Raw genomic sequence first — 22,818 nt, forward strand, 5'->3', positions numbered from 1 at the left:
TCAGTTTGGCCTCTGTCACATTTGTGTCAGTGCGCATCTGTGTATAATGTGTCAATTGCACTGGGCTTTAGCTGTCAGTGTGAAGTAGTTTTACGTCATGATCACGTTTCTATGCTGTCATCTTGTACCACCTCTGGAATCAGGACTGTATGGAGTGTTTGTTTACATTCAGGTGTGTGTGTGTGTGTGTGTGTGTGTGTGTCTTGCATTGCACACTATGACATCTGCTAAGCAACAGAAGATGAATCTGGGTCTGGCTGCTTGGTCCCCCAAAGGTTTCTTGTCATTCTTAGCTTGCTACCCTGATATGTTTGCATCATCAACATGTGTAGTCTCAGCACTAGTGATGGCTTATTAACACCATTATTAGATAACAACTCAAGATGCCAGCTTCACTGGTTATTTACATTTTTGCTTTTACTGCCTAGAATTGCACTTGAATTGGATACATTCCAATACATGCAAAGAATACACACTTCTCACTTAAGGAACTGCTTGTAGAGATAAATATTTATACAGGGTGTCCGCGGGGTTTTAAAAAGTATTAAAAAGTGATAAATCAAAATGGTCAAATTTAAGGCCATTAAAAGTGTTAAATGTGGTCTCAGAGGTATTATTTTTTTCCAAATTAGGTATTATTTTTTCCAGACTATCAGGTGTCTTATTCTGATTGAAATTCTATCTGCGTTCGTGTTAGTTCGTTTATATGGGCTTTAGCATATCTGGGCACATAATCAAAGATCTTCCGTCTCCGTCTCACTGTATGTTTGATGCTGACGTCATATTCAGTGGTCGTTCGGCATCATTTCAGAACACTTCGCGCTCAACAGAAGTGGCTGGCTTACGTTTTATTTTAGACTTGCTTCAAGGCATATCTTCAACGACTGGACAACCATCGTCGTCTTCATGGACAAATGCAAGTTTTCTAATAGCTGGGTTAACGACCGGTACTAGTACCGAGGTCCCGTTCAAACCCGGTTCTTGACGCATACAGCGCTATGATTTCCGCGAAGCAGAAAACGAATACGGAATCTCAAAATCCAGTCATGAAAATGAAACTTACATTTTAATATGGACAGTCATGGAATTTGTGAAAGCATAAATTAATCAAATCAAATCTCCATATGGACCAGTATCTGTAAATGTTAAGCCGCAAAAGTTGTTTGAAATATGAATCCGTGTTCTGCACGTCTCTGTGTGAATTAATGAATGGCAGAGACGTGCAGGTTTGTTTACTACATAGACTGAAGCGCATGACGCTTGCATTAATTTCAGCATCTGTTGTCTTCTCCTGTCAAAATAATGGAGTTCATTTAGAATTATTCATATTCATTTTCGAAAAAGCAGAAGACATACCGGTTTCTCCGGTAGTGGGCGGAGCTAATGCGCAAATAGAAATTTCAAAATGACAAATATGCATTCATTAGGCCTAAAAGAAAATTTTTACATAAGGGCATTGTGCTAGAAATATTACTATTATTTAGTAAAACGTATGTGATACTGCTACCACTGTTGCAAAAAAATAAAAAACTTTATTTAAAAAAAAAATAAATCTCAATATTTCTCCCATGTTTTAATTTTAATAGCAAATCCCCTTTATTTACCAAACATTAAATGTGTTTAAATTTGATAAATTAAAAGACAAATTAAATTTGGGTGAAACTTGTTTACTGTTTTTCATAATTATATAACTTGTAGAAAAACTTTAAACACAATTCTAAGTAAGTATAAAGAATGGCATTGGTTTTATTTTTAGTGCTAAAAAGTTATTTATTTTTTTATTAGCAAATTTTTGTGTTTTGCTTTGGTACCGAAATTGGTACCGAGAACCGTGGATTTTCACTGGTATCGGTACCGAATACTGAAATATTGGTACCGTGACAACACTAACAGGCAGGCTTATTGTTCGGTCTATCCATTTTCTCCATTGCACATTTTATGGTATTTGTTTTATTTTTATTTACTAAGTGAAATAAATGTGCAATATGCTGTCAACATCAGTCTCTAAATCTATTATTTTTTTGTATGTTATATATGTCAAAATCTGTGTAAATAATAGAAAGGTCGCTGATTAACACTTGCAATTCAGTGTCGTGATGGTTTTAAAAAATATTCTGAAGGTAGTGAAAAAGGTATTAAAAAGTAGTAAATTTAACTTAAGGATTGCTGTATATACCCTGTTATAAGACATACATTATAGTACACTGCCAAATTGTAATAGTAGTTCACTTGCACACGCTTGGCTGGATTTCTACCATACCAGCGAATAGAAGTCTAGAACCCCATTTCAGACAAACTAAATAAACTCTGGTGTCAACTATACCATGATTAGGACCTTTTATTATTGCCATTTATCATTTAATTGATTTAAGATATTAGCAGTCAACAGACAACATCCTTGACGATGAACCAAACTGCTGTTTTATATTCATTTATATTCATACTTCAATTGACTGTTCTCTGCTGCTGTAAATTAAATTGATTTTAAATGCCAGTGCACATTAATTGTTGTTTTTCATTTATTTAATTTTGTTAGTAAAAGAAAAATTATAATTTAACAGTGTTTTTCATACTGATGTAGTTAAAGATTGTTCTTCATGTCAGACCAATTTCTGCAGTATTTGCTCTTTATAATTCTGTTCCCTCCTTATTCTCCATTTTGAAAGTAAAATGCTTGTTGAAAGACGTTTATGTAGATTTGGGTGCTGTTGAAGTGAACCGTATTTCTCATAATTTTGCATGTGAAAGTTTGAAGATGGGCATGACATGTTCTCTGCTATTAGCATAAGTCAGACATAAAGCTCCTTATACTGCACCTTCACCTTCAAAGTTAAACAAAGTAGAACTCAGCAACTGGATTTTACAACTTTTTCTTTTGCAAACTTTTACAAAGTTCTCTTTACACCTGTGTCATAAGTTGTCATTAAAAGGCACAGTAAACAATATAAATTCACTTACTCACTTACTCATGTCATTCCAAACCTGTATTTCTTACTTTCTTAAATGAAACACAAATGTTGAATGTTGGATGGAATGTCTTAGCTGTTCTTGTGCATGAAATGAAAGTGGATTTTATTTATATATATATATATATATTTTCCTTTTCAATACCAGGCTTCAAAATGGATGAATAATTTTCTCTAGAAAACAGCTTACATTTTCATCTGTTTGTCTGTTGTTTTGTTTTTCACAAACCAGGTTTGGAATGATATGAGGTTAAGTAAATATTGAGAGAAATTTTATTTTTAGGTGAACTAATCCGATTTGGAATGCTGCAGGGGCAGATAAAAAGACTGTTTCCTTGTCGCATTTGTGCTCTTCATCCATAAGCAGGTTATGGTTAGCTTGAATATGAATGAGTATGTATTTAAAAAGGGGTGATAGAAAGTTCATATTGGGATTATATCACAGGCTGTGGGTGTTTGATTAAATGAAGGCTTTTGGGAGGAAAGGAACTTCTGTTAACAAATGATGAACTGCATGAAAACTGCAGCTTTGCTTTACTTTAGTATAAGCGATTCATCCCACAACACACATTGAAAAGGTATGAGAGAAATATGAGTGTGCCTGCATCACATTAACCGATTCACCCCACTGATCAGATGCTTTGGGGGAAAAAGACAGCCTGTGTGAATGTGTGAGTGAGCGCGTACCACTCATGGAAGCCAAAGTGTGATAAGAGAAGCTTTAAGTAGAACAGCAAATGATTTGTCTGCCAATGAGGCCAATTTGTGTGTGTTTGTGAGAGAGACAGACACACAAGCATCCTGGTTCCTGTCTCTCACATGCTGATAAAGCAAAAAAAAAAAAAAAGTCAGTTTTGTTTTGTGTGAATATAAACAACGGGAAATATTAGATGTGAACTGACACAGTTTAAGAGGTAAAAGGCAGACCACTCTTAGAAAAATAAGTTAAATTGTAAAGAAAATTTGATATGCTTTTTTTTTTATCATCTTTTTTGTTTTTCACTCTCAGACACTGAGCACTTAAAACAGTTGAAATTCGCATTTCATATGAATCAAACCTGGCTGATTACTTGACCATGAAATCCTCTTTATAAGCTCTATCGCAGTAAATACTGTACATCTATACATATAGTCTGGCTGGCCTTGTGCTGAAAAGCTATTAATCCCAGCAGGTTGATATGTTATTGTAGTGGCATAAACCAGACATGGGGACTTGTGACTCGGTGACTTGGACTCGAGTCGACTCGAGTCGCTATTTTTAGGACTTGAGACTTGACTCGGACTTGGAAGTTAAAGACTCGGGACTTGACTTGACTTGAGACATGATGACTTGAATGACTTGAGTGTTAATCACATCATGTTTTCAGTTTGAATATAAAATATATAAATTATTTTTTAAAATAAAGTTGATTACTCAGCTGGAGCGCAGGCTGAGAATAGCGTCGAGACTGGATCAGGACACTATCATCAGTCATGCCCTCTCTACCTTACACACACCACGCCCACTTAAATCAGATATCACATCACATCAACATGTCAGCCTGAGGGTTACCGATGGTCATCGCTTTTGTCTTCAATAATTCGCGCCTAAAAACGCGTGGAAAACGCTGGGTGCGCCGCTTTCTCCTTCTTTCCAAAGCGCTCGGGCAGAAGTGCTCCTTGGGGCGTCTGTCGTTGCTAAGCATCCATGACACACTCTCTCTCAATGGAGACGCGGACATTTCAGCAAAGGATAAATGGATTTGCAGCACTAAAAATCGCTCGCAGTAGCTCTGCTACTAAATTCATTTCAAAATGGCAATCCATATACAGCTATGAACAGCTGTTCCTTCATCTTAGCTGAGCTTTCAACGTTGATACGGGAAAGGATGAAGCTGATTGGTTAGTTATTGTCACATGACCCGGGGTGCGCTTGCGGCATTCTGAAAAGTTTTAACAAGATGCGGTGCGCGTCGTGAGCGCGTTGCTTCCATTATGAGCGCGCATACCGCGCGCCTACATTGGAAATAGCGAACTTGCGCGCGCAAAAGACATGCTGTGAACGGCCCCTAATGCTCTGCTAGCAGGCCGTCAAAAAAACGCATTCCAGGGGCGGCGCTAGGGCTGGGCTAAGGGGGCATAAGCCCCGAATATTTTGTTACCTTGTCTTTCTCATAGAGCAAAACAATTAATCAGAAAAACAAATGTAGCCGCCGCGATTACCCAATCATGAGAAGTGCACATTATATATATATATATATATATATATATATATATAGAGAGAGAGAGAGAGAGAGAGAGAGAGAGAGAGATATAGAGATTCTCTTTCTTTGAATGAGAAGGTGTGTCCAAACTTTTGGTCTGTACTGTACATAACAAAAAAGTATGAAACAACTGAAAATACGTCATATTTATATTCTATACTGAGAGAGAGAGAGAGAGAGTGTGTGTGTGTGTCTGAGAGAGAGAGAGAGAGAGTGTGTGTGTGTGTGTGTGAGAGAGAGAGAGAGAGAGAGAGGAGAAATGTAACAAAGTTTAATGTTGTATGTAAACTGTGTTTAAGAGAGAGAGAGAGAGAGAGGTGTTCAGAGAGGAGTCTGTTGGATGTTTAGCTGTTATTTGTTTTATGGACTCAATGTTGAAAATGTAAAACATTTCAAACACTGTTGGCAGAAGTGAAAAATAAATAATTTTAGGAAGTTACAATTTTGTTTGATTCCATGATGTATTTCACTGAACATGAGTATTTACAATGCAAATCCAAATTATTTTAATTTACTGACAGTTACTTATATCTTGTCTTTTAACTTTATTAAGATCAGATTCTGCAGGTAAAATAACAATATTAAGGTGACTTGACTTGGACTTGACTTGACATAGCTTGTGACTTGACTTGACTTGACTTGCCCAAGAAAAAAATACTTGGGACTTACTTGAGAATTGAAGGTTAAGACTTGAGACTTACTTGAGACTTGCACATGTGTGACTTGGTCCCATCTCTGGCATAAACTGGCTCGAGTTAAAAAATATTGTTCCATAGTGAAAAGCTGTGACTGAAATTGAGCTGTTTGCTTTTGAAGAATTCAAAGAACAATATATGAGCATTGGATCTCCTCGTGTGATTTCCTGGAATGATGGGAGGATCATCAGGTGTCATGACTGCTGACACAAGTCATCTCCAGATGCTTCAAAAAGTCTGTTTTTCCACTGCCCTTGCTCTGCCTTTGAGCTCTTTCCCTCTCTTCTCTATCTGTCATCGTCATGCTCTGGGTGAACTTTATCAAACCCTGGTGACCTTCAGCCCTGTCTCCAGACTTTGATCTTGTCTTGGTTCAAAAGAGGGCTAACGAGAAGATGAGAGTCCTTTGGTGTAGTAGTTATTGGGGGAGTCTGATAAACACAAATAAAGATTTATACTGTATTGCTAATGCTCATATAGCCAGGAACCTTTTACAGCTTGTGTAGAATGATTGCACCAGATTTTGCCATGTTATTATTTTTACTTACCCAGGATTGTTGTAAAAACGTGCCTGCGGTGACATTTCTGCAAAATGATATTATGTTGCTTCTTGCATGTTTTGTGACACTTTCAAAGCAGAATGTCATGTAAGTGATGTTAAAAATGCATTGAGTTGCATTGCAAGTGGGTTGTACCGGGTGAGCTACAGAGCAAGTTTAGCTATTTCTGTTTATTTCTGTTTGAACTGACTAAATATCCTTTTTATAGAAACGAAAATAAATAACAACCTTTCCTGTGCAGATGTTGGTTTTGCCAGCACTTAGAATTCAGAGTTGGCACTTGTCATGCAGTCATGCAGAAAGTGCTGTGAAACTGTTTGGCTCAGGTAAGAGTAAATTAATGGAGTCAATTATAAAGTTCAGAAGCATTCAAGCGTGAACAGCACACCATCATTTTCACTCCCACTCTATTAAACTCCCCTCACTGAAGAAATAATTCTTACTGGATGTTTAAGAATGAATTTAGTTGCACTGATGGATTTGTTTTCTGCAGGTTTCTCATTCAGGTGGATCTTTGACAGTATGGACTTTTTTAGTTTTTAGTATTGAGTGCATTTGCTAAATGTAGACAGTTTACTAGAATTTATATTGTGAACTCTAAGCCTGTGTGCATTTTGAGTCTTTGTGTGTGTGTGTGTGTGTGTGTGTGTGTGTGTGTGTGTGACTCTTTGATCAGGGTTGAGACCTGGGCAGGACACCAGGAAGCACAGGCTCTGTATTTGACAAGCATTGTTATTTACAGGTCAGGGGACAAGGCAAACCAAGCGTAACATTTAGGCTTCACTGCCAGATTGGTGTCTCCAAGGAAGTTTGTCCTGGCTAAAATGTCACTACTTGGATGTTAACATTTTGCTACAAGAGGTTTGTGTGTGTGTGTGTGTGTGTGTGTGTGTGTGTGTGTGTGGTGGGGTTTAAATGTGCAGGTTTGTGGGTGTCCATCAGACTTGTTTATTACTGTCAAGCTTGTCCCTTAGGTTTGTGCTTCAGTGAATACAGTATGCGTGGTTAAGTTCAAACAGGGTACGTGTGAGCTTGCGACTCCGCAAGGTTTAGAACTGCTGTCCTCAGGTTACAAAGTGTCCAGACGTTAGTGTGGACAAGCATGAATTCTAGGGCATTGAGTATGTGTAAAGGTGTGAAAAAAAAGTTTTCCAAGAGCAATATGAAAGAATAGCACAGAAAATTAGTATTTTAAGGAAGGTATTTATACCAACCAAACAATAAAGCTGCATCTGCGTAACTGACGACTGATCAATGTGAATGTCTAATTGGACAAATTACAAGACAGTAACATCCTTTCTTCATCATTTGCTATGTTGTCTGATAAACAAATATGTTGTTTTGGTGAACTAATATGCAACAAGCTGTCTAAATATTTCGCCCTCAGACTGTGAATGGCGACCGAGCGTGGCCCGTTTGGCTTTGTTTGTCTCAGCTGGGCTCGTCCCCTGCCGCGAGTGTTTTGACAGCCAAGACTTGGCCTGTCACCCGTGTGAGTACAGCCTGTGTTTTAAATGAGAGGGGGAGTGAGGGAAGAGTGTGAGAAGTATAGTGCACATGAGTGCACATGGTTATGTTCACACTGCCTGTTTACCACTTTGTGTTTTTTATTTTATTTTACTAACTCCAGACATTTTTTTTCCCAGGAAAATATGAAGCACTGCTTAAAATAATAAGAAATGATTCCTCTGCACCAAATCAGAGGAATGATTTCTGAAGGATCATGCGCCACTGAAGGAATGGCGGCTGAAAAATTACTTTTAAAATATATTCAAATAGAAATAAGTAACTTTAAATTGTGATGCTATTTCATAATACTACTGTTTTACTGCATTTTTTTAAATTAAATAAAAGCAGCCTTGATGAGCTTAAGATACTACTTTCTAAAACTGAATTACTCCAAACATTTTGCAGACAGTGTCTGTGCTTTTTTGCAGTTTATATGTGCCTACTATGTTTAATATTTTACCATACACACAGTACATCAATGTACTACATAGAAAAATAAGACAGAGCAGTCGGTAAGTCTGTACCACAAACACAGATATTCTTGTACACATGCTTGCATACACTAGGCAGATGTCATGACAATGACCAGGGCCACAATGAACATGAAACCTTGACAGCTCAAGTCGGCATAACATCAAGCCCACTCAGCAATAACACCGAAGGTTGGAGAGAGAGAGAGGTGATATGTCCACTGGAGTCTTTGGATCAGAAGTGTGAAATATTGTTTGCTATCCCTGCAGCAGTTCTCATCTCTACAGTACTTAGAAGTGGATAATATCCTCGCCTGGCTTCTGTATTAACAGAACGGAAAGTCATTTCCCATTTCTTTTGAAAGGTACATTGGAGCGACCTATACGATTTGTCAAGTGTAATATATCACATCCTGTAATACACACCTCTCTTTTTTTTCCTCTCTCTTCTCTATATGGGTAAGGTGCAGTATAATATAGTAGGGTAAGCTAACACAGTGGCTCTCTTTTGGTCACCACCTAAAAAGTTCAGATCTATTCTGATGCTAAAAGAAAATAAAAACTCAACTTACTATCATGCACAATATTAAAAATATATATATTTTATAAAGAAAGAGGAAACACTTCCCATATCTTATTTGGTTGTCAATGTAATCAAATTAAACTGGCAATAATTCATCTGTCACTTTTAAATGCATGCATTATACAATATATCAATTTTTTTATTTTATATTGTTTAGTCCCACTTGGATGAGTCTTAATGCAAAATCAGTTGAGAAGCATTGAGCTAAGACACACATGGCTTGATATGATTAAACAAGTTAAGTTCACGTACATCATAGATATGTGTGTGTGTGTGTGTGTGTGTGTGTGTGTGTGTGTGTGTGTGTGTGTGTGTGTGTGTGCTCAGAGGGCTAATGAAATCACAGGGGAACACAGCAAGACCTGTAATTACCTTTTCCTGAAGAGCTGATATTCAGTATCCCTATAATCCTCTTCCAGTTTATCTAACAGACAGAATCAGATGCAATTATCTGGACTCAGAACAGATCAAACCTGTACAACTCAAAGAACAGGCTGCTCTGCTGATGTTACAATCATGGTTACTGTCGCTCTCACTTAACCATGTAAAAAACGAGGAGAGTTTGGTATTCAAGAGATTGTTCAGTGGAGTTGTTCAGTGGCAAGTTTGTGTATAACATTGCATGAGACAGTTGGTGGGAGGAAATGGAGCAGAAATTCTATGAGGGATAAAGAGAAAAGTGTGTGTATATGTTAAAAATATGAATTGTGACCCATACTTTTACATGCTTGGATACAGTCTCGGTCTGTATTGTTCCTCAGGTCAACGAGTTCAGTAACGTCTCCAGGAGATTTTCTCTCAGCCCAAATAGCACTAGCAATCTCTGTTTCGTTGCAAGTTGCAGTCAGTTTGCGGTCTGAATGAGATTAACTTCATGGTTGTGTTGATTTCTGATAAGCTTATCTGGCTGTTCTGCTGTATGTGTGTGGATCTGGGAGTGAGACAGTAAAGCCGTACTAACCCCACACCATTAATGCCACACTACAGATGCTGGACCAAAATAAAACTAGATTAGTCTTTTCCCCTTTCTTTCTTCTCACACATATACAAGCAGTGATTGATGATATTCTGTTATAAACTGGGCTGTTTTGACATGCCGTTTTACTACTTTTCAAATGTGTTTATATATAGATTTATTGTTGGAATCTTGTCTCAGACCTAGAATTTAACTTAAAATATCAAAATGCTTGAAGGTTTTTTACCTCTCAATTATTTTTTTAATCAAACTGTGATTCTATTTAAAATGATGCAAAACATGCCACAAAAAACTTCGCTGCAGTATATGAGGATATTTCTTCAGGAACAACTTCAGATAAAAACACTCCTGTGTGCTGTCAATCATCAATTACAGTTTTTTAAAATGGCTTGTCATAATTTACATGACATAGAGTATCATAGGCTGCCATGCATGTCTGTAAGCACTTGCTGTGTCATTATTTTCAGGTGTAAGGGTAAATTTGTCAATGTCAGACAGATCTTTGTCATGGATGGGACTCCAGTCTGATTAACGAGTCCCATTAAACCGAGGAGGAGAGAGAGAGTTCTGGTGGCGTGATGGATGTGGTCAGTAACCTTCCTTATTGCTGTGGTCAATTTCCTCCTTTAGAAGACATATCAATATGTTATCTGCTGCTTTCCAGATCCATTATTTACGCAAAAGCTGTCAGGAAAAAAAATAAGGGTTATTTACGTCTGTTAATGGTCTGCATTTATTATGGTTCTTTTAGTTACAATGAATTTGACCTATTTTTTCCCGTACGTTTGCCAGTAGTAGCGTTCTAGAATAATAATCTGCCCTTGGAGAGTATAACAGGATTTTAAGAGCCTTCAAAAACAATTCAGTCCTCAAAAAGGAAGTGTGGAGAGAGAATTACAAAAAGACAAAGACTGTCGAGCTTCAAAGAGAAATTGGGTTGAAAACAGGAGGCGCAAAGTGAGAGAAAGCGGTGTGCATTAAAAACAGAATGCATTTAAACACAGAGATTTGAACAGAAGCTGTGTTGGTCTGTATGTTTGAGCATCTTTCCCAAGCTGAAGTGTTATGTTCTAAATAGCATCAGGTCCTCATTAGTGCATGTCTTCTGTTTAATTATTGATCTGAGTGTGAGATCCAGAGTCCCAGATTGTTCAACTGTTTCTGCTAGCTGTGTCCCTTCATCCACCACCACAGACGTGTGTACCAACATCTAACACTAGTCCTCACCACACACAAAAATCAAGCTGGGAATAAGTCACTACACAGATCCACTATACCTCCATATTTGTTTATTTATTCAGTAAAAGAAAATACTTACAAATGTGTATGCACAAATCAGTCCTTGCTTATTTACTAATTAAATTGGTACTGTTCAAAATTTGGCATCAAGGCTGCATTATTTTGTGAAATGCTGATTTTTATGTATTTTCAGTGACACGTGATTCTGATAGGCTGATGTAGTGCTCATGAAACATTTCTTATTATTTCTGTTGTTGTTGTAGCTGAAAACAGCTGTTCTGCTTCAGATCATATTTTTAGCAAACAGTGACATTTTTCAAGATTCTTTGATAAAGAAAAAGTTAAAAAGAACTCATTTAAAATAGTAATATTTTGTAACACTATAAGGCACAATCCCAATTCTATTTTATACCACATACAATCCGATACAATCGTTGTTCTTAAGTAAACTCACTCTAAAAAGATAAACGCACAGACCCGAATACACGCAACCTCCATCTCTCTCTCTTTCTCTCGAATAGGCAATATTTTAGAAAATGGTTTAGCGATTTATAATTATTTGGGGGGGTTAATCTACGGCAGTTATCTCCCTGATCAGACATATGCTGTGGCACTATCATGCAGTCTGTAATTATATGACGTTAGCAAATATCAGCGATTTTTTGCAAACATTTCTTTGAGTAACATGACCGTTAATATGAACTCACAATTCCCCCTTCGTTTGAAGTGTGGTCCCGAAAAATCTTCATTTGAAGGGCTATCTGGCCCTTCCCCTTACCCCTTCCCCTCCAACCAAAAGAGAATCGAGACACCCCTACCCCTTCACGTGAACGCGCGAAACAGAGGGGTAGGGGAAAGGGGAAGGGCTAAGGGGTAGAATTGGGATTGGGCCTAAATGTCATGTAATGTCATAGTCATGACATTTTACGTGTCCAAAATGTGAAATATTTTACGCATCATGAAGGTAGATAATCGATTAGTTGGTGTGTCTTAAAAAACATTCACGTAGATTTCCAGGAGGCCTCTTTATAATGCTGGTTTATGGGATCATTTTCACCTGTGTTTAGTTATATCATGGACACTTGATTTTCATGAAATATTCAGTCTCACATCTAGCCATGTTGATTTGCTGAATGTTTTGATTGTTTCGGTTTTATCAGTTGCTGACTTGCAGTTCTAAGCCCTGCTTGAGAAACAAACACATTGTTTAACCGTATAACCCAATACTCCCCTTTGCTTGTTCTCCAGCATCCCTCATCTGTAATACATCATCATTTGACGTGAATGTGATTTTCCTGTGGAAACTGAATAAGTGCTTAGCATGCCACCTCAACTGCTCTCATCCATTTTGCATGATGTCACCAGGCACAAATCACCGGAGGATTTAGAGGAATGGATGAAAATAATTAAAGAAGCCTTCAGGGAGAGAGGAGGGATAAGCAGAGCTTTTCCTCCAGTTTTTTTTTTTTTTCAATAATCTCTTTTGTTTTGAAGCGACGAGAGATTCCTTCAGGCTTGGTTTCATTCCAGGAATGAACCTAATTTTAATGAACCTTTTTCTTCACTATATATTTGCCCCTGTTAAATATGTTAATAATTGTAAAACATAGTGTGTAAAGTAGCCTTAACCTTAAAAGCATGATTATTTTATATGAAATGTAATTCTTCATGCACGCTATAAAAGAAATCACAAATATATAATGCTGATTGAATTAATAAATGTTAGAAGAACGCTTTCCTGGTTTGGTGTTGATGAAGGCATGCTTTAGCCTTAAGGCTGGTTCACGCGGCAGGATAATTAGGCCGATTTTTATCGCCTTTTCTTGTTTTTCTTATGTTTTTTTTTTCGTTAAAAACAAAGCACAAACTATGGCCACTGCATCCTCTTCGTCCGCCATTATTGTTTACTCTGAAGTCAGGTTTGATCTCGAGGGATTTTGCGAGATTTCAAGTCTGACCTGGGAATGCTCGGGAGTCAAATCGGTTTGTGTGTGATGTGTTGATATTGCCGTGTGGCTGCACACCACACACTGAATGAACAAAACTGTTAGACCCGTGATTTTTTATCGCCGTGTGTGGGGTCTCTCAGGTTTGGAAAATCGGCCGACAATTTTAAAATCGTCCCGTGTGAACCAGGCCTTACTAGGCTCTGATAGTTCATGAGACAAAAATATAAATAAATAAAACATTTAAACACTCGCATAAAATTCTTAAACTCATGTACAACGGCAGCCAATTCTCTCATCCCAGATGCTAATTTAAGGCTATTTGTTGTTGCTCAGTTAATACTCCAATGCCATCTGTTGAAGCCTCAGCAGAATTCCACTCCAACCATCATCTTAATGTCTACCACCAACAAATTACTGCGTTAATAGGGGGCACAAATTGCTTGGTATTCTACATACTAGCGATGCTGAAAATTAATTAGCACAATGGGCAAAATGCAAATGTTAAGCAGTATTAAAGAGCTGAACATCAAACCAGCAGTTGGAATCTCTCCGACCTGTTGGCCATTAAATCTTTTTAGCTAACCTCTCACCAGGAAGTAATTATGAGCATGCCCAACACCAGTCACATGAGTCTTTCTTTCTTTTGCAGAAGCAGAGTAATAATTTTAAACAGGCATCATCCCATTTCAGCAATCTCAGATTTATAGGTCAGTCTCGGCGCAATATTTCTACAGGCTTTACAAGCTAATGAGACTGGGAAAAAGGGAGGGATAAAGAGGGGTGCGAGAGAGAGATTACTGAAGAAAGCAATCCAGTTGTGCAGTGGTATAGCCGTGTTTTACCACAGGACTTTTTTCTTTCTGTTAAACTTTCACTTTGATGTTGTTTTGGAAAGACACCCCTTGAGAAACCAATGCAGCCTCCAATCAATACCTTCCCTCATGGAAATAATGAATATTTATCTGTGCTCATTATGTGGTCCTGATTATTCATTTAGGATAATTTATTATTTATGAGCGTCATAACTCTTGGGTTTAGGTTCGGCTGAGGGGAAGCTCTCATAGGTTTTATCAGAGCTGCTGATTCAAGCTGTCTCACTTATCATTTGGTTTGGGAAAAATGAGACCAGACGATCTAATTGATGTTTATATGGGAGGCTCAGAAATTGTAATGGAGTCTCCCATGTTGCTGTATTAATATTTAATACTGCTATGCAATACTGGTTTCATAGAATTGAGAATTTCTCACTGAGGAAATGAAAGCTGAATTCTCTTCTGGCAGTTTGTTTTAGTAAATCATAGAACCACGCCGATGTCTTTTAATTGAAATTGAAACACAACGCACAATAAGCACATAATTGTTTAGCCCGAGTAGGCCTATGTCCCCAAGGTCGAAGTCTTCTGCTGAATTTCACAGCTCATTTCAACACCTCCATATACTGCAGCATGTACCAAACACGTTTAAACTGACTGAGAAAAATAGATTTTTGACTGTTTATTTCCGTTAAATAGATATAGATGTATTCCTGCATTACAAACACACACACAGAGATAGCCATTTGAATGACTGTTTATGCATAATATCATGAATCCAAGGATTGTTGAAAACCCATTATGAGAGTGACATGCTGTTTTTCATTAAATATGTATTAGCTGGGTTATGCACAGAGAATGATCCTCGGGGAGTTTCTTTCTAATTAAATGCACTTTAATGTAAAAGCATTACTGAGCGTGCTGATTTAGTCAGATATATTGTACTGAAGTGAAATAAGGTCAAAATCACTAGATTAAAATGAATTGAGCCATTTATTACTGGAGACTGCACATCTGAAAATATTGGCATGCATGTTCTTTTTGTTACTGGTTTAGAATAATAAGTAATTTTTTTCTTGGCGTATTTAAAAACAACTTTGTATTGAATTTTCTATTTTTCCATCCGTATCACTTTCTATCCGTTTCAACTTCTAACACACTTTAAAAGTCAAAGAATTAAAATGTGATTAAGATGTTTACCTTTTTATTGTAACACATGATAAATTATTAATTATATAATCAATTGCCGGGCTAACATGCTTTGACTGTGTAACATGCATATTTAATGCACTATGGTAATTTGAGAAAGTACCGCATTCCATCTAACAGTCATACAGCACTTCAGCATTAGAAACTGAAAGCCGTACAGAAACTGTCACATCTGCAGCCTTGTCTTTGAATGGAAATTCTGCTTCTGCTGCTGCTGCCAAGTCTGCTTGAATAGCGCTTTATTAAATTTTGGAAGTGTGTGCGTGTGTCTAGGTTGTGAGAAGCAGGTACGGATACACCGCCTTTCAAAGGCATCACTTTTGTTCGGAGAGTATGACGGCTGTAAGAAGCCCAAAAGAGTTTTGCTAAGCTCTGACAGAGCACTCACTGGAACCTTCTACAGATCAAATACAGCTCACATGTATGACATGAGACATGCTCCTCTTGAGATCTCTTTACCAGGATCTGTTTATTCTGATACAGCAATGAAAAATACAGTGAATCTTAATTTAGATGGCTCCATTTTTATAAAGGATTTTATATATTTGTTTCCATTTTATTTGTTCACATGCAGTATAATTCCGTCATTAATGTAGCTAGTATTTATTGGTGTGCTTGCTAGACACTTGTTGAACTGACACATGATAATAGAATTCTCTTTCGATTGAAATGTTCCTTTAATTTATCCATCCTTCCTTTTTCTGTTGTTGCCTCATGTATCTCTCTCTCTCTTTCGTCATCCTTCTCCTGGGATTTCATCAGATTTTATTCTTATTGCTGTGATGCAGTGGAGGGTGAGAGAGGTCTCACATTAGAATATGCATGAAGTAGCTCTGCGGATTTATCGTCGCGACCAATGAAGTGCACCTTGCTGTCGGAATTCTAACAAGGCTAAAACCTTGGCTTTCACCTCTTTTTCCTACTGTTGCGCTCAGCTTTATTTTTGGCACCATGAGTACTGTCCAATTATGCAGCCCATCACACATCTGTATCGCTGCATTGTAAACACAACACTCACACCTTGTAAAAGACAACAGAAAATGAGCGATTACCCATGAATAAGATTCAGCTGGGTTTATTTTCAACAACCGTGATCTCCTGGGTTCTGATCTTGTCTGCACGTAAAAATTTTACCCAGGCCATTTTTGAAGGTGACTGTTGATCGGTTTCTTTTGAACATCTGGTGAATTAACGGCTGAGTTGATCACAATGTACTGTAGGGCCATGAATATTCTCTCGGCTGCTGGCAATATGAACCGGCCTTCACAGGAACAATAGATTCAGCATACGGAAAAAGCTATTCAGAAGCAAACAAAAGAGGCTTAATGGAGAATTCAGCTCATAGTCTTATTTTTACCACCTTGATTAAAAGGAGCAGAGAGCAGAGAGGATTGCGATTCGCTTCAGTATTTGGGTTGAGGAATAGAGGACAATGAAGGACATCTTCACGGAGAGCTTGGTGCTTTCTCACAGGGCTGCGAAGGTCTCAATAGTTCTCCTATGAAAAGCCTCGTTCAAGCAATCGAATAGGAGAACCCTGCCTGGTAATTCCATCTTATCTTATGACCTAAATCTTTTAGAGTCTGTTTGTTTGTCTCGCATTTATTTCTTTATTCGATTTTCCTATCAATAGAATAATTCCAACAGGGTAGCTGTTTAAAGGTACCATAGAATGTATTGCGGAGCTTTAAGAGCTCATGCTCCAGCATACCAGTGTTACGGTTTATCTGGTGTGACCATGTTACTAACTTCACATTGCTCTGTGACATTACTTTTGTTGCTGTGTGCTGATTTTCAGTAGCCTTTGTTCCAAAAGTATTGATCTTTCAAAAGGCCAATGACGGGTTCAACTGTGAGATGAATACAGATGATACATGAACATATGAACAGATCAAAGAGATGCCACACTAATATTTTTGTATACCAGTAGTTTTAAATGAAAGTCAGTATTAAAATCTCAAGATTAAAGCAGTGATGTCTTCGCAAATTTCATCACTTGTTGCTAAGCTTACACTTGCTTCCTAATAATGCTAGAAATTCTTTCTTATTTATGAAGAAACTATATGCTATAGGTTTATGAATAATACATTGTATGTTTATAGGATGATGGCTAACAATTCAGGAGCAAGCTGTGTTGTTCTGTATCCAGGCATCAGTAGTTCTATGAATTTTTTTTTTATATATATATAAATTTGTTTGTTATTATAGACTCTACTTATTAATTTCTGTCAGCTGGTTGATGAAGAGCTCCTACTGTTTTGGGTCAAGTGCCCTTTTGGGCCCTTCTGTTCTGCTGTTGTTCATCAAAATAATCTGGGATATGGCTTTCATGTTATTTTATATTAACCTCTTGAAGTTGTATGTGTCATTGGGGTCACATTACTCTGTGAAAGCTGTAGTGTAGTTCTCACTGATCTCTTCTGGTTTAAACTATTTCAAACATCACACGAGCTTTAGAAGTCTGCATCTGCATTTTTACTCAATCATCAAATATATCTGTGCATTGTTGCTGCGTGTTACTGTTTATACTTGTTACAGTCCTAATGGTTATATTGATATTCTTTGTTTTTGTATTAAATAATTTCTCTGTTTTTCTCTTCTCTAGGTAAGTTTGGAGCTTTCATCCTTCCTGTTTTTACCCGTTTGGTGAGTAGGTTATGTGTAACTAGGCATGTTTTCTGGTCTAGAATATTTAGGTTGAAATGTGTGTAGAATACACAGTTTTATGTATTTTATTTTTATTTTGTATCAACAGACAATTTGAAGTGCTGCTGCTATTAGGGATATGCATGTTGGTTCTATGTCCATTGATATTGCATATTTTCTTTGTTTCCAAAATTTTTTAACATTCAGAGTTCGTATTTAAATAACATATCAATAATGTTGTTCTAGGCAATCTTCAGAAATTTTCCAATTTAATATCTACTTTTCATACTGTACATGTTGTGATGCCAAAATGTACTTGTAGCATTTAAAACAAATGATTAATCCTGTTATTTTTTTATTTATTAAGACAAAATTGTATAACATTTTAACATCTGCAATTTAATGGTTATACAGTATAACATTAAAATAATTGTCAGCCCATTTTAAAATCAGTGCATCCCTAACTGCTATGTTCTTAGACATGACACGAAGCGGAATATTCATACTCTAATAGTGACATTTTGGTTTATTTTTCATAATTAATAAAAGTGCCCTTCATCAGATCAGCCCTTGCCAGACAGTGTGATTCAGTGCAGAATTTTCCACTGGTTATGAGGCTTTGGCCTCTGCAGCCTGTGATTATCTGATCTGTGGTCAGTTCTCGGTCTGGGGAGCAGACACTTTCAGACGGCCAGCGGCAAGTATCACTCTAACTTTGGTTAACCGGTCACTAAACCCACGACCTTGTCAAGATGCAGCGCGATAGACGTCAGTGCTGAAGTGGAATTTAAACCTTGCGCAGACCACATACAGACACTGGTTGGTAAATTTAGGGGAGGATAAATTGCAAATTACAGGTTTGCTTTTTTTCCTGCTTCAAATTCATATGTTGAGATTTCTTTGACTTGTTTCTGGTTGCTGCCTTTCTCTGAAATACCAGGCATCTTATAGCCAGTTGGCAGCAGAGGGAACTTCTAGAAGGGTTGTACATGGGCTTTTTGAAACCACTTGCCTTGTCTTCAAAGAGCTAATATCTGTGCATCCATATCCTGTTTAAGTGAAATCTTTCATTAGTCCATCTTTGTGACATTACATTTATAACTTGAGTATTTGTGTCATTTCCTGTCATTTCTAAAACTGTGTTTGAATATATAGCTGTCATGGAATTACATTATATAAGATGCAGACCGTTTTGATATTACAACAAATGTAATATAAAAAAAAAAATGAATCAATCAATCAATGAATAAATAAATAAAAGAAAATATTAGGAGATCCATCCTCAAAGCTCTGCGATAATGAGAACATTTATTATGTATGTTTTGTGTTTTTCAACCTCACGATTCTCACAGCTGTTACTCCTAATGGCTAAAGGCACTTCATACTGTGGAGGACGTACAGTATGTCGTTGGGAATGATATTCACAGCTTTGACTCAGTGAGAAGATCAAGTAAAATCTTGTGGTAGTTTTGTAAGGCGTATATGTTATTGCTGAACAGACATGATCACACCTTAAGCAACAAATAAAATTTAATGAATGATCTGCCCACGTTATTATTAGACGTTTTATCTACCTCATGTTGCTCCAAGATCAGGTTTTTGTAGACTAGAGAAATAGTGTGGTAATTACTGCATTTATCCCATGACAGCTCCTGGGGTTTAATTGCTCTAATTATTTGATTTAAGATAGGGGCTTCTTGACATTTTGCTAATGAGCAAATTTTCTATTGTTCATTTTTGATTGTTAATGTCTAATGACTAAAATGTATGTTTATATCAAATAGGAGTGGGGGGGGGGGTTACTTCTGTGCAAGCGATCATGTCTATCAAGCATTATGAATAGAAGATCATTTTTATAACTGTAGTTTTGTCAGTCATTTTCGCGATGTTTTCCTATAAAACAAATGCACAGTTAAATGTTTATGTAATGTTTGTGGAGAGGAATTGTTCTGGTCAGAGGACTTGCATCTGTATTCCTCATCTGTGCACATGCAATTAAAAATGGAGCTCTTCCCAAGTAGTAAAAGTAAAACATTCAATCTGTGGAAGATTCTTCTAGTGGCTCACGTTTAAAGACTGACTGGGCCCCTTATTTCAGATTCTGTTTGATTAACTATTCTGTTTGGACGTGTTTGTGTGTTGCACACTGCTTATTTCTTGGCTAGCTTGTCACGTGGTATTTTAGCAAGCACTATGCCATTCCTTCAACGCCAGGTCCTCAGCATAGGTCCACACCAGTAGTGTAGCCGGATCAAAGATATGCCTCAAGGAATGGAAATTCACATTTCAGTGGCACTCTGGTCTGGTTTGGTGATTTTGAGCAACAATGAAATATTGATTAAAATCCAGCTGCTTTCATTCCGTATTCCTCACATCCCTATACTGTGGTTATGTATGAGGGCACATGTCATAAAATAGCTTATTTGAAAATGGTGCTTTTTTTTTTTTTTTTGCAATGCAAAAAGTTCACATACCAACAATATGCAGATATGTCAATCGGAAATCAAAGTACCTTCACTCATACTCTTATGTTCTCCTTTTTTTTGTGTGTCTGTCTGTCTTTTTGATATAGAGTGATACCCCAAGGCTTCTTTCATCTCTTGTCTGAGATAAACTCAGGATTTTCCCCAGCAAGCACTTTTTACTTTGTCAAGTCAAAAAAGACAATTTAGTAGTCTGTTGCACTTTTTTATGCAAAGTATTATGTTCACTGGTTATTTCAGCATTTTTGTTATCTTTAGGTTCTTTAATGAATAAATAACTGGATTTATTGCTGAAATTTATAACTGAAATCTTCTAAATATATGTCTATTCTAATTATGAAGGCATGGTATAGCTTCTCTACAGTTTATGGACTCCAAGTGTCTAATTTGTAAGTCACGGTACATTTCATGGGAGCTCGAGCAGCGTCCCCTGATTTAATATGAGATGGAGTCGGCTCTGATGTCTGGATGTAAGCTCAGTGGTGCATGTGCTAATGAACGTGTAAAGCTTTGACAGGATCAGAAACAGAGATTGTGAGATGACAGTGATATTTTAGATTGACCTTATCATCTCACCCTACACATCTGGATGTCTATAGTTTCATATGTCAGCAGCACTACACAAATCTTCTGTGACTGGTCTGTCATAAGGCAGTGGGATTCGAGAAGACATACTCTTCAAATGACACTTCACAGGGGTCAGGATCAGACATTTGTCCAAATATCACCTTGGGGGGACTGAATGAGACATAAATGTCAGAAGAAGGTGTGTGACGTCTGCGTGTATCACGTTAACGCATAAAGGACAAACATGGCTTGATTAAAAGAATAGTTCACCCTAAAATTAATATTTGCTGAAAAATTACTCACCCTCAAGCCACTCAAGATGTAGACGAGTGTGTTTTTTCATCAGAAACAGATGAGAAGACATTTACATTACATCAGTTGCTCAGAAATGGATCCTGCATAGACTCCACTGGTGAGCAAGTTAATGCTCAAATCCATTCATTAAAGTCTTGTGAAGTGAAAACTTGTTTGTGAAAAAAAGCAGCAAATTCTTTTTTTCTCAATTTTTTGGAATAACGGGCTATATTTTGGTCAGAATCTAAAGTTAATCTCCTTAATGGGAGTTTTTTCTTACAAACTTAGCTTTCCACTTCACAAGATGTTAACTGATGGACTAAAGTTGTGTTGATTGCTCGTTGATTATCGTGATGTTTTTCTCAACTGTTTGAACTCTGTTTTTGACGGCACCCATTCACTTCATATGATCTGTTGGTGAGCAAGTGATGTAATGCTAAGTTTCCCCAAATTGGTTTCCAAATGAAGAAATAAACTCATCTACATTTTGGATGGCCTGAGGGCGAGTACATTTTCAGTTTTGGCTGAACTATTCATTTCAAGAGGTAATAAATATGGAGCTCAAAATTTACTCAAAAACTCTTACTCAGTAAGTTTGCATAACACCTTATGATAGTGTTTTCCAGCACGATTTGATCCAAAGAGCATCTTAAGCTTCAGTGGAACAAATACACCTGACGGTCTGTACAAGTAGTTACAATAATATTACAAAAATAGTGCATGAATCTGAAATATTTTCACAGATTTCTAAGATAGCATCAGACTTTTGGTATAGTACAAGCAAATAGTGTTTATAAAACCCATTTTAAGACACATTTGTGATTTTTACCATGCAAACTTTCATGATCCTCTTATGTCCTACTTGAGACACAACTTACTTTGAGCTCACGCTGTGGGTCACACTGACCTTGGATGTCTTTCTTTTCTGGGAAACAGTTTACACACACACACACAGCCCAATTCTTCACTCCACAGGTATCAACACTTCTCACATACAGACACATACTGCTGCTTTCTTTTTGAGAGGCCATATGCTTGATTTGACAGTTACACATGAGGTTAAAGGTGAAGGGATGCACCATATGTGTGTGTCACGTCTAACATACATCTACTGTCTGAACATGTGCTCACACACCAGTGTGTGTGCTGTGAAGAAGCATACATTTAACTTATATTCAGTACATCTTTTAATTATTTATACCGAATAGAACATCTCGTGTCAGGTTAGTAGGTTAAATAATGTTTCGTTTTCTACATGCAAGTTAATAGTTTGCGTTCTGCAATGTTATGCATTGTTTTTGCAGTTATGTGTGCATTGTCAACATTCAAGGATGCATGTAGGAAACCACTCAGAGATGCACACTGTGCAGAAATGAAGCAGAGCGAGTGGTTTAGCATGCTGCGCACACACAGATTTTGTTTGGCAGTGTAGTTTTGCAAGCTTCACAGACTGTGGAAGTCTAAGCTATAGGACAAGCCAAGTGTGAGCTATAGGACCACGACTTTATCCAGCCTGACTGAAAAAATGAATGAATAATGCATGTGTGTCTAGTAGAGCAAAACCATCTTTTTCTCTTGCGCTCTCTCTCTCTCTTTCTTTAGAGTTAGTCTTGGTTT

General features: G+C 37.2%; 1 protein-coding gene across 6 annotated transcripts in view; it reads left to right on the forward strand.

Moving 5' to 3' along the window:
- Positions 1-22,818, forward strand: part of sash1a (SAM and SH3 domain containing 1a) — a 218,747-nt gene that overhangs the window by 122,311 nt on the left and 73,618 nt on the right. The window contains exon 1 of one of the 6 annotated variants that reach the window (XM_052585633.1): positions 17,823-17,857. The exons of the other annotated variants lie outside the window; for them this stretch is intronic. The gene's annotated coding sequence lies outside the window, so the exon portion shown is untranslated. Of the gene's footprint in view, positions 1-17,822; positions 17,858-22,818 lie in introns of those variants that run through there. 6 annotated transcript variants of the gene reach the window in all.

Source organism: Carassius gibelio, chromosome B20 (genome assembly GCF_023724105.1).
Source record: "Carassius gibelio isolate Cgi1373 ecotype wild population from Czech Republic chromosome B20, carGib1.2-hapl.c, whole genome shotgun sequence".
NCBI classification, from domain to species: domain Eukaryota; kingdom Metazoa; phylum Chordata; class Actinopteri; order Cypriniformes; family Cyprinidae; genus Carassius; species Carassius gibelio.